Below are 13,598 nucleotides of genomic sequence, written 5' to 3' on the forward strand. Positions count from 1 at the left end.
GTGAAATCCATTCTCAGGAACTTCTCTATGGATTTTGAGTAACAAACAGGTTGGTTCACACACAACGTTTGTGTTCATCGCTACATATTAAGAAACAAGTCGACTGATCGTAGATACTAGTGTTACCCGTGCGAAGCCGCGGCAAGTCGACAGTTTGAATACAAAACAGTCAGCAACACAAAATCTAATTAGACATAAAAGAGTATTTGAATTCTACATACGTATCGAATCATTTGAATTTAAAATTTCCGTTTACACAGACAATGAAAAATCAAATACACTTGGTACCGGAATTCTTCAATAAATTAAGAGGTAATGTAAGAGAAAATTAATCAGTATTTTTTTAGGATATTGTATAGTTTACCTGATAGAAACAGAAACAGAACAGAAGCAGATACAGAAACCAGATGGCAGTTATAAGAGTCGAGGGACATGAAAGGCAAGCAGTGGTTGGGAAGGGAGTAAGACAGGGTTGCAGCCTCTCCCCAATGTTATTCAATCTGTATATTGAGCAAGCAGTAAAGGAAACAAAAGAAAAATTCAGAGTAGGTATTAAAATCCATGGAGAAGAAATAAAAACTTTGAGGTTCGCCGATGACATTGTAATTCTGTCAGAGACAGCAAAGGACTTGGAAGAGCAGTTAAACGGAATGGACAGTGTCTTGAAAGGAGGATATAAGATGAACATCAACAAAAGCAAAACGAGAATAATGGAATGTAATCGAATTAAGTCGAGTGATGCTGAGGGAATTAGATTAGGAAATGACACACTTAAAGTAGTAAAGGAGTTTTGCTATTTTGGGAGCAAAATAACTGATGATGGTCGAAGTAGAGAGGATATAAAATGTAGACTGGCAACGGCAAGGAAAGCGTTTCTGAAGAAGAGAAATTTGTTAACATCGAGTATAGATTTAAGTGTCAGGAAATCATTTCTGAAAGTATTTGTATGGAGTGTATGGAAGTGAAACATGGACGATAACTAGTTTGGACAAGAAGAGAATAGGAGCTTTCGAAATGTGGTGCTACTGAAGAATGCTGAAGATTAGATGGGTAGATCACATAACTAATGAGGAAGTATTGAATAGGATTGGAGAGAAGAGAAGTTTGTGGCACAACTTGACGAGAAGAAGGGATCGGTTGGTAGGACATGTTCTGAGGCATCAAGGGATCACAAATTTAGTATTGGAGGGCAGCGTGGAGGGTAAAAATCGTAGAGGGAGACCAAGAGATGAATACACTAAGCAGATTCAGAAGGATGTAAGTTGCAGTAGATACTGGGAGATGAAGCAGCTTGCACATGATAGGGTAGCATGGAGAGCTGCATCAAACCAGTCTCAGGACTGAAGGCAACAACAACAACAACAACTTGATAGCGGATGACTATTTTTATCCCAATTTACTAAAATATGTGTAACTTCCTTTTAAACGAGCGGAGGAGGACGTTAATTTTAACAGGTATCTCGTTTTATTAGTACCCATGCGAGATGTTCTTAAGCTGTTAATATTACTACTTTTGTCGTGAGGTCAGGGATAGGACAACAATGGCGCGTAATGCATGATGTACCGCTCAATACCAGAAGTCTCTGAACTTGCAGTCCTGGCACACTAACATACTCCACTGGGTCACTTTTTATTTATTTATTTGAAAATTTCGTTTGAAACGCGCCATATGGTAGGAGCTCTTCAGTAAGATGTAGGTGTGAACTTTTCACAACATCTGGTCGGCGCGTTCGTTGTCTCTCATATCAACATGACCTGGTATCCATAGTAGAGGAATCAGTTTAGGCTACTCCTCTCAGCGAGACGTGTGCCATAGGGCTTGCTGTTTTGCTTTGGCTCGTAGGACACAGCAGGGCACTCATAGAGTCCTTGAACTTGTACATGGGTTGTAGATGTGGTGCAATACCATGGCCTGCTTTAAATACTAGATAACGTATTTAAATGTTGATTGGCCGATTGTATCTGCGCTGGTCCGCCCTCAGAGACGTAGACTAGCCTTAGACGCCTTGTGGTCAGTGCAGAGAGTTTTGGCTACATACCTGTGGCACGTATGCCAGCTTACTTTAATCATTTCTTTTATAGCTGAAACCGTTGCACAGTTACTATTTTCCGTTTGCTGGCGTTTATCTCAGCCTAGGGGGGGGGGGGGGGGGCGCGCCCGGCTTCCCGGGTTCGATTCCCGGCGGGGTCAGGGATTTTCTCTGCCTCGTGATGGCTGGGTATTGTGTGTTGTCCTTAGGTTAGTTAGGTTTAAGTAGTTCTAAGTTCTAGGGGACTGATGACCATAGATGTTAAGTCCCATAGTGCTCAGAGCCATTTTGTTGTCACTTCCGTCAGGTAACGTAAGGGAGGAAAGATGTGTGCTTCGTTAAACTGCCACGCACATTCGATCCGAGTCTGGCTCGCTTCCTTGCCCCACAAGCTAGCGCGCTTCGTGTCCAGCTGGTTGATCATTGAACAAATATATTAATGCGTTCTTAAAGTAAAACTAGTAACAAGTCGCAAATACTCGTATTGTGCCAAGGGAATCATATCGGTCTGATGTAGACGAGAGATTAGAAAAAATCGCTTTCATATATAGCAGCATCTTTACGTGGAAACATGTTGTGCATCATACATTGAGGACATACTATCGGACAGCCTGCATACTCCTTTTTGGGTTACCAGTCTTCTGACAGGTTTGATGGAGCCAACCACAACTTCCTGTTCTAAGCCAACCTTTTCATCTCAGAGTAGCAACTTAACTTCATCAGTTATTTGTTGGATATATTCAATATCTGTCCTCTCCTCTTTTTTTACTCTCTGCAGCTTCCTCTAATATCATGGAAGTTACTCCCACATGTGATATTATTCTGTCACTTCCTCTTGTCAATGTTCGCTGCATATTTCTTCCCTCGCAGATTATGCACAGAAATCCCTCGTTTCTTATCAGTCCATCTAATTTTCAACATCATTCTATAGCACCTCATCGTAACTGCTTCGATTCTCTTCTTTTCTGGTTTCCCCACAGTCCTTGGTTCACTTCGGTACAACGCTGGAGGCTTTTATGTTGTATACAAATCCTCATTCTGTCTTCGATGACGGCTCGTAGCTGCTGCACTTTAATGTCCTCTCTTGACCTTCTGTTGAGAAACATAAGAGCCGTGAAATGTATGTCGTCGTTCGAAAGTTGTCGCATTTTATTACCCTGAAGTTTCTCCTTTCGTGCGTGTTTCATAGTTTACAGTTTATGTTTACAGTGGGATGAATTCAGATTTAACATTTATGATTCCGAAGCATTGGAGTACTTTCCACAAGATTTCATACTAAATTGTTTGGGCTGACTTCAGCTTCTTTGAAAGCCCTGTGTAGAGAACTGCGAACATATTATGATGTTTTCGCACAAGTTATGAGAACAGTTGAATCACATGTGTCGTTCATATAAATAATATTGTAATATAGATTAAAAGTACGAAAAGCACAAATACTATTATTAACTTTTATATTGTTGAATAACCCATTTACCACTTCAAACAGAACACCAACACCATGACAAAATAACAACCGCAATAGCATAAACACCATTCAACTACTAGGCCGCTGTCCTATTCCGACTAGTCCATTGCTGTTTGTAAAGTAGTACCAGCAGCGATCTATGAGCATGAGGCATGTCATCAATATGTCGCCAGTCCTTCCAGCCGTTTTTCCAGTAGGGGAATCCTTGTGGTGCCCTGCTTCTTGATTCAAGAAGCTGGCTCAAATGGCTCTGAGCACTACGGGACTTAACAGCGGAGTTCATCAGTCCCCTAGAACTTAGAACTACTGCCCGAGGCAGGATTTGAACCTTCGATAGTAGCGGTCACGCGGTTCAAGATTGAAGCGCCTAGAACCGCTCGGCCACAGAGGTCGGCGATTCAAGCACCTCCTCATTTAATCACAAGAGGCTGAGTGGGCCCCATTACAGATTTCACTACCTCATAAAAATATCTGAGGAGATACCGGGAATGGAAGTCAGGTCGTTCCGTACTATACAACCCACGACGTAGGTGGGCAGCAATGACAATAATAACTACACCCCGGGCTACTTAAGAATGCGCTAAGTTTCTTAGTCTAAGAACAGCAGTGATGAAGTTGGAACAGAGGATGAGCTCTATGCATACTTTGAACAATGCACTTAAAAATTTCGATGTTTTGCGAACGACAGACTTTTTTTTTTTTTCTACAGCAAAGACCATGTTACTTCGGCTCCTGTATCAGCCTCAAAGCCAGTGAGTTTTTCCCTGGATTTGGTTGTGAAACACTTACCATCGACTTAGATGGACCATCAAATACCAGGGGCGTTCAATATTGTATTGTATTGTATGTTAACCGGGGACCTAGAAACGACGGGGAGGCTTCGTCGCCGCCGCAACAGCAGTGGTCCACACCCCCACGACGACTACCTGACTACCGCAGTCCACTTCACCCCTCCGCCGCTCCACAACGAACGCAGGGTTATTGTGCGGTTGCCCCCCCCCCCCCCCCCCCCTTCCAGGGAATGTCTCACACCAGACGAGTGTAACCCCTATGTTTGCGTGGTAGAGTAATGGTGGTGTACGCGTGCGTTAGACCGCACGGCCAACCGCGGGGGCGACGTTCAATAAGTAAAGCAACTCACTTTTCTCTGAAAGCAGGTTGCTTTTATTCAGAATTCCAATACATCGTATTATTCCACACCCTGTTTTTTTCCGCATATTCAACGTTCAATGCGACGGACTTACGCTCTCGTACTGATTGGGTTTGTTGCATGGCGTCGCAGCTGCATCAGTAACCTTCCCATCACACACGTACTGCTTTCCACTGAGTGCATACTTCATTGGGCCAAACAGATGCTATTTATGGTCGTTTTCTAGGCTGCGAGGAACTCAACGGGAAATCACTTTTAAGTACTCCAATTGGTGGATGTGTCAGTATTACCAATAGAAACGTTCCATTGAGCAGCGCTGTGTTTGTGTTCCAACATTGCAAGAGGTCATAGCTGTGTGCGGCCGGCAGGCGCGCCACATATCGGGCAGGTCTGCGCCACCTTCTTGCGATGATGACAGACGCCTGGCCCAGCCACTCACCGTGCTTTTGTTCACTCCCATGTCTCCGTAGACATTCCGCAAGCGCCTGTGAATATCTACCATACTCTGTTTTTCTGCCAAAACAAACTCAATGGCAGTTCTCTGCTTGGAACGCATCTCCATTACAGACACCATTTTGAAGGCTATGTATAGCGCCGTTGCCTGTCGGAATTTCATGGAACTATAGGGGCCGAAGAGAGAATATTCCACTATGACCCACAACAAACGGTGAAGAAAATGTGTTGCATTACTTACTGAAATCCCATCTTACAAGGGGCGATCAGAAAGTTTCCTTTCGAAGGTCGTGTAGTCCAGAATCGGTATGCTAATCAGGCAAAATCGCCATAAACATTGAGGTAATCATTCCACCGTCGCAACAGGTTGAATATAACTGTTTGATAAAACAGAAGCCCGTAACTGCTTGCTTCACATCCTCGTCCGAAAGGAATCTTCGACCCTTGAAGGCCTTTCCTTAAAGGACTGATGTCGTGTTAATCACTTGGGAAGAGATCAGGACTATAGGACGGGTGCAAGAGTATTTCGATTTGAGTTGGCGTAACATCTCCATTACGACATTTGCGATAAGGAATCGTGCGTTATCATGAAGCAACAGAATCGTTGTCGTACTTTTCCCAAACAGTAGTTTTCGACAGGCATGCTGCCCCATACACATTCTTCATTCTCCCACGAATGTCTACCGGTATTTGTCCTTCGACAACCAAGAGAAGAATAGCTCCACGTTGAAACTGTTTGGACGCATTGAGTAATAATGTCGCCATAGTTCACGTTTCCGCATTTACCGCACGCTCGCTCAGGAAGACACGGATGCCGCACTAATCTCTTGTCCACATGTCGGTGCTTAGATACACGCATCACAGTCACGCTACCTTGCATAATAGCTGCAGCAACGCTCTCGGACGGTAACTTTTATATCGCCCTTACAGTATATTATAGTTGCTAACGGAACATAAACACAACTTAAAACAGGGGTCTGACACAAATACCGTTAACTATTATGATAGCTTTACTACTCTGACAACCGATATCCAACAAAATAAGGTAGTTCAAAACGTACAAATGACAACAGAAGCTTAATAAATAAGTGTAACGTATGCGGACGAGACTGAAATGTTGACAAAATAAATTGCATTAATTTGATTGTGATGGATTGAGAACACCGCATTTCTAATATATCACTGAATAATAAAACTGTAATCTGTGACACATATTGAATGAATAATTTCTTTCAACAATACAAAAAAATCTTTCATAAAACGTTGTTGCTAGTTGCAGATTTATTTTTCAGTTATAGGACTAAAGGCACTGGAACTATTACACAATCTGGATCTCTTCCAATTTTTAGAAGTACTCGTTTAAGTTGAAATAAGACTGCGAGAAAGCTACAAATAATGGTCGCCAATGTTTGCTTGATTGCAACAAAAACACAACATTATTTATTCAACAAACGACAGCAGAAATGAGCCTCAAATCACTTACTATTTTCAGAGAGTTTGTTGCAAAGAAATCTGGTAACCTATCGTATCGATGCACGACTCACCAAATCACAGTGTTTTCAGTGGTTCAGTGTACCTTGTGTCAGTTACGCTCAAAAGAAGGCTCGTTGAGCTCAGTTCGTCGTATTTGAATGGAAGAACGCATATGATTGACTGCAGCCGAAGTCTTACCAACATACAAGTTGTAGGAAACACTCAAAAATTTTTCATGTGGAGCATGTGCTTCTCACAACGTATAGTATCAACCATGAAATAACACCCATGGCGAATCAGAAACAGCCTTATGTTAAAGCAGTAAAATAATCAAACACAATACCCAAGAAATTACAACATTTCACGTCAGGCTATACCACAGCAGAATTAAGTATCAAAGCATTTTTTTTTTTCTGAACAGAAAATTGCGCTGAACCACGGCACCACGTTTCAGTCAATGCATTACAAACTGAGGAGCCAACACTTTCAAAAAGAGATTGTTAGAAAGAGGTATAACGATATCAAAAAAATGTCTCTGAGCACTATGGGACTTAACATCTACGGTCATCAGTCCCCTAGAACTACTTAAACCTAACTAACCTAAGGACACCACACAACACCCAGTCTTCACGAGGCAGAGAAAATCCCTGACCCCGCCGGGAATCGAACCCGGGAACCCGGACTTGGGAAGCGAGAACGCTACCGCACGACCACGATATCAAACAATTTATCCCTGAAAATAATATACGTTGGACAATTTAAGCAACTGGGACATCTCCGATTCTACTCTTTCTGAACATGGGCATACTTCTAAATTTCTTGCATTTTTAAGAACAGAACGTGATCCGCTCAATAATTTTATTGCTATATTTTCTATCAGACATTACGTGATATGCATTCCAACTTCAGGAGTATATACGCTAAAGATTCAAAGAAACTGGTATACCTGCCTAATATCGTGAAGGGCCCCTGCGAGCACGCAGAAGTGCCGCAGCACAACGTGGCATGGACTCGAAAAATGTCTGAAGTAGTGATGGAGCGAATAAATCCTGGAGGGCTGTCGATAAATCCGTAAGAGTACGAGAGGGTGGAGAACTCTTCTGAACAGCACGTTGAAAGGCATCCCAGATGTACTCAATAATGTTAATGTGGGAGGACTTCGGTAGCCAGTAGAAACGTTTAAACTCAGAAGACTGTTCCTGAAGTCATTCAGTAGCAATTCTGGACGTGTGGGGTGCCGCATTGTCCTGCTGGAGTTGCGCAAGTGCGCCGGAATGCATAATGGACGTGAATGGATGCACGTGATCAGACAGGATGCTTACATGTGTGTCACTTCTCAGAGCCGTATCTAGACGTATCAGCGATCCCGTATCAGTCCAACTGCACACGCTCCACACCATTACAAAGCCTCCCACAGGTTGAACAGGCCCCTGCTGACATGCAGGAACCATGGATTCATGAGGTTGTCTCCATACCCGTACACGTCCATCCGCTCGATACAATTTGAGATGAAACTCGTCCTACCAGGCAACATGTCACCAGTCATCAACAGCCCAATGTCGTTGTTGATGGGCCCAAGCGAGGCATAAAGCTTTGTGTCGTGCAGTCGTCAAGTGTAGACGAGTGGGCCTTCGGTTCCGAAAGCTCATATAGATGATGTTTCGTTGAATGGTTCGCACGCTGACGCTTATTGATGGCCCAGCATTGAAATCTGCAGCAGTTTGTGCCGGCCGCTGTCGCCGAGCGGTTCTAGGCGCTTCAGTCCGGAACTGCGCTGCTGCTGCGGTCGCAGGTTCGAATCCTGCCTCGGGCATAAATGTGTGTGACGACCTTAGGTTAGTTAGGTTTAAGTAGTTCTAAGTCTAGGGGACAGATGACCTCAGGTGTTAAGTCCCATAGTGCTTAGAACTATTTGAACCATTTGCAGCAGCTTGGGGAAGGGTTGCACTTCTGTCACGTTGAATGATTCCCTTCAGTCGTCGTTGGTCCCGTTCTTGCAGGATCTTCTCCCGGCCGCAGCGCTGTCGGAGATTTGATGTTTTACCGGATTCCTGATATTCACGGTACACTCGCGAAATAGTCGTATTAAAAAACCCCACTTCATCGCTACCTCGGAGATGCTATGTCCCATCGCTCGTTCGCCGACTATAACACCACGATGAAATTCACTTAAATCTTGAAAATCCGCCATTGTAGCAGCAGTAACCGAACTAACCATTGTGCCAGACACTTGTTGTAAAGGCATTGCCGACTCCCGGTGGGGTCAGGGATTTTCACCTGCCTCGAGATGACTGGGTGTGGTTGTGTCGTCTTCATCATCATCATCATCATCATTCATCCCCATTATGGTTGGAGGAAGGCAATGGCAAACCACCTCCACTAGGACCTTGCCTAGTACGGCGGTGCGGGTCTCCCGCATCGTTCCCCTACACTCTGTCACGGAGTATGGAACTTCATCATCATTATCAAGGAGTTGTTCGATTATGATTAGTAAATAAAATTTCACTTGAGTGAAAAGCTCTTTGAGTGGGTGTAGTGATACTGAAGTTTGGGATGTAGTACTGTGGTTTTTTCCGCCTCAACTATATGTACATAATATGCTATATAATATCTTATACATGAAAGTTAATGATTTTAATAGTAATAATTGTCTTGTTACTAAACCACTATCTGGGAATACATAAATAGTTGCAGGTTGCCTATTAACGGCTTCCAGGGGCAGCAAAAATTTTATTTTCAATATTTCTCGTAATTATTGACTGAATTTAACTTTAAAATGTTGGCATATTCTACTCATTTGTGAAAGAAAAAAGTTTATTACTTGTTACATTTTCGCTGTTTACGTAGTCAAACTCCAGCATCAGACATGAGGCTTTAATTTATTACTTCTTTACTACCGACTTTATGCGGAACACTGTATCCGCGTATACCACTGAACGTACATGCAAATTTTTATTAGTGTAAGGAACATAATTCAGGTAATACGACGTCATAAACATTGACAAACATGAAAAACAAGGTTTCGTTTAAAATAGAGCGTAAATTACCGAGGCTACATTTATGAAAGTTTTCATAATTTGCGCACTTAGCAGCTTCGAACAAACTTTAAGCACTCTTTCAAATCTTTCCTGCACTTTTTCTCTCTTACGTGATTGAAGACAAGTATTTAAAACATTAACCAATTTGCAATCAGACGTTTGAAGAATTTTTATATATGGGATTTCTATTTTTTTAAAGAATCGAGGGTTTAATGGATAATATAACATTACAAAGTGATTTTTTTTGTGTTTTCTTTGTTGCATGAGAGGCGTAGAGGTCGGGAGAAAGTTGACGGCTGGTCTCCGCGCTGCACGAGAGTTTTACCGGGTCGACAGCCATCTACCGCAAGAAGAATCCCGAAGCCGTGCGAAATCTCCTGCGGTTATTATTACTGATACTGATAATGAAACAATGTATGAATGATTGATTATCAACGTTGCAATCAGTTTACGGTCTGGTCACGACAGAGTCCTCATATATTTTTTACATTACTGTAAGTTTTTTAATACATGGCATTACTGTGTACTCTATGGTGGAAGACAAACCAATGAAGTATTTATGAAGATACAATATATTGTTTGAGTTGTGTAATTTTTGGAAGTATGTATAAGAAGTCACTTTAAATTGTGCATGTTTGAATTATGGCTCAAATAAGTAATGAGATCGAAATCAAATTTGACAACCCCCAAGCATTGAGTAAAGTGATTGGAACAACGATATTTTTGGTTTTGAAATAGATCGAAAAAACTATTTGAAATGAGTAATAAGTGTTTGTAACGTCAGTGTAATCCACTAGTGGAAGGGGAAAGAAATATATTCAGTTTTCACGAAAAGTAACTACGAAGACGACAGTTGGAATATATTAAAGTTTATCTCGAAATGACAGAGCATAATCCATAGATGCTGTGTAATTAGGTGAGCGCCATGGATGTTATTATATCTCTAATCAGTGGAACGCAATTGCTGGTCTATGCAACTAGCAATCAAGAACCACACTAGGAGCACTTCAGTGAAAAACAATTGTAACAAAAAGTCAGTATACGTTCTCACTCCTATTCTACTTGAAGAAGAGAAACCTGTAAGCATTTAAATATAATTAAGTGTTGGAGTAGGCATGACTCAAAGCGGTTGACGAAAACATTTTTAAGTATTATCAATCATAACGAACTATCAATGCTTCGTACAATATCACTGCACACGTCGATTGACGGTTTGATTTCGTTAAGGGGTCATTAATTCCTATGGAAGTCAAACGGAGTTTAGATATTAAAATGTCTTCTGTGTGCTACCCATCAGGTCGATTACGCCCACACAAAAATATTATGAAACGACTGAAGTGCATACAGTCAACTTAAAATGGACGACATATGTCTCCAGGAGAGAGAAGTGATATTATTTTGTAATTATATAAACAAAGCACAGTCTAGAACAGCACGTATTTTGACGGCAATCGCCAATGTCGCCAATGACCCATCTTCAGATTAGATTCTAATGCGGTTATAACCATTCACTGCTACAAAAGTCAAGTCTCTGCTTTGTTTAAAAACTGATAATTCCTTGACGGGAAATTCCAATCAATTCGATTTTTGTTATGCATTACTTGACGCAGGAAGCAAATATTTCCATGAAGAAAGGTAACTTAGACAGGACTTTTCGTTTCATTTTACTTCCTGTCTATAAAACATGTAAAACGGAATTTTTGTGTTTCATTAGAATCATAACAATATCCCACTTTCATTGGTACTGATTATTCGAAAAGATAAAACTCGAAATAATGTACAGTGTGTTCTACAGGTCCTTACTTTTACTATTTCATCACACATGTTTCTCTCGTGTAATACATTTTCCCTGCAAGATGCATGCCTTAATGAATTTATGATATCCTCATCAGTGCCCCTGTTACGATTGACGATTTTGTGAACCACTTAAGATTGTTATAAGACCACGAACTTCATTAATCTATTGTATCAAAGACACAGTCTCTTTGGCTGTTCAGAAATCTCACTAAATCCGCCCAGAAATGTAAACAACCATGCATCAGCAGCGCCTATTACACGGAGAGGGTCCCACAGCCGATCAGTTCCAGTCATTCCACCAGGATGGGGGTACACGGCTCGTGTTGTCTGTAATTCAACCATGCCTAGAGGGTCAATACCGCGGCTCGATCGTGACCGCATTGTTTCTTTGTACCAGGAAGGGCTCTCAACAAGAGATGTGTCCAGGCGTCTCGGAGTGAACCAAAGCGATGTTGTTCGGATTGAAGGAGATATAGAGAGAGACAGGAACTGTCGATGACATGCCTCGCTCAGGCCGCCAAAGGACTGCTACTGCAGTGGATGACCGCTACCTACGGACTACGGCTCGGAGGAACCCTGACGGCAACGCCACCGAGTTGACTAAGGCTTTTCGTGCAGCCACAGGACATCGTGTTACGACTCAAACTGTGCGCAATAGGCTGCATGAGGCGCAGCTTCATTCCTGACGTCCATGGTGAGGTCCACCTTTGCAAAATGGCTCTGAGCACTATGGGACTTAACATCTATGGTCATCAGTCCCCTAGAACTTAGAACTACTTAACCTAACTAACCTAAGGACAGCACACAACACCCAGTCATCACGAGGCAGAGAAAATCCCTGACCCCGCCGGGAATCGAACCCGGGAACACGGGCGTGGGAAGCGAGAACGCTACCGCACGACCACGAGCTGCGGACCCACCTTTGCAACCACGACACCATGCAGCGCGGTGCAGATGGATCCAACAACATTCCGAATGGACCGCTTAGGTTTTTTTCTTTATTTACAGCGCTAGAGGAAAAATGTGAGGCAACTACGACTACACAGTAACCGAATAAGCTTCACAGATACCTTACGGTTCTGCAGATGAACAGCACTTATTTTCAAGGCAGGAAGTGAACCCGTGACAAAGTGAATTTTCGTGCGCTGTCAAAAAACTTCAGTCTCATTCACCGAACCAGGTAGCGTGACATTAGATATATTGGTCACAGAGATAAAGCTGCATAAAATGTACAGTAGGTAAATACAAAACTCAAGAGTACAAGTTTCACACACAGATGACGTAAAAGCTTCGTTCTGCAGTAAAGATGCAGCATCAGGGATATCCAGCAGTCAACAGCAGAATCCGTGTGTAGTGAGGGTCCCTACCTCGCATCCCAGTGTGATAGGAAACGCAGCAGGAACAGTACTTACGTTGTCGGTGCGAGACGTCGCAGTGGTGTGAAACGGAAGGTCCGCTGCCTGCGACTGTTATACACATCACCGCGGGTGCTAAACACGGTGCCCTTGGCCCGCATCGCACGGCCGTCGATCATGCTCAAACATTCCAGGACCATTCATTTCTCTAACGACAACCGTTATTTTGCAGGCGTCAGTATCACGATTGCCCATTATCATGTGTTTGTGTGCGTGGGCTTTGCCTACACTTGAATCAGTTTCATTGCAATTATATTGGCTCCTTGGTAAGCTGTTCTGCATTTCTCTCTGTCCATCGCTTCAGAGACGGAATCAGCGTATCGACAGATCGACAGTAGCCACTTGGTAGTCACTCTCACACAGGTTTGTGCGACAGAAGTCAAGCACGCGACTGATACATTATTCCCAGGTGACTTAATTTTGTGACATTATCTCAGATAACTCCGTCATCAGACTGCCACACGTGCATTGACAGTATTATTGTTATTATTACTATCAGTAATAATAATAATAACAGTAACAATAATAATAATCATATAATCAACATATTGGATAACCACGGCGACTTCATAGAAGCGATGGATAAAACAGATGCCTATAAATATCTAGCATAAAACAAAAACAGGAATAGATAATACAAATATTAAAGAAGAACTAAAAGAGAAATATAGACAAAGACTAACAAAAATACTGAAAACAAAATTGACAGCAAGAAACAAGAAAAAAGCTATAAATACTTATGCTATGCCAATATTGACCTACTCATTTGGAGTAGTG

The 13,598-nt window shown here is 42.3% G+C and overlaps 1 protein-coding gene across 1 annotated transcript in view; it reads right to left on the reverse strand.

Moving 5' to 3' along the window:
* LOC126281965 (probable cytochrome P450 301a1, mitochondrial) overlaps positions 1 to 12,857 on the reverse strand; it is a 135,239-nt gene extending 122,382 nt beyond the window's left edge. The window contains exon 1 of the mRNA XM_049981341.1: positions 12,819 to 12,857. The gene's annotated coding sequence lies outside the window, so the exon portion shown is untranslated. The remainder of the gene's footprint in view (positions 1 to 12,818) is intronic.
* Between the last annotated feature and the right edge of the window lie 741 nt (positions 12,858 to 13,598).

Source organism: Schistocerca gregaria, chromosome 7 (assembly GCF_023897955.1).
Source record: "Schistocerca gregaria isolate iqSchGreg1 chromosome 7, iqSchGreg1.2, whole genome shotgun sequence".
NCBI lineage: Eukaryota > Metazoa > Arthropoda > Insecta > Orthoptera > Acrididae > Schistocerca > Schistocerca gregaria.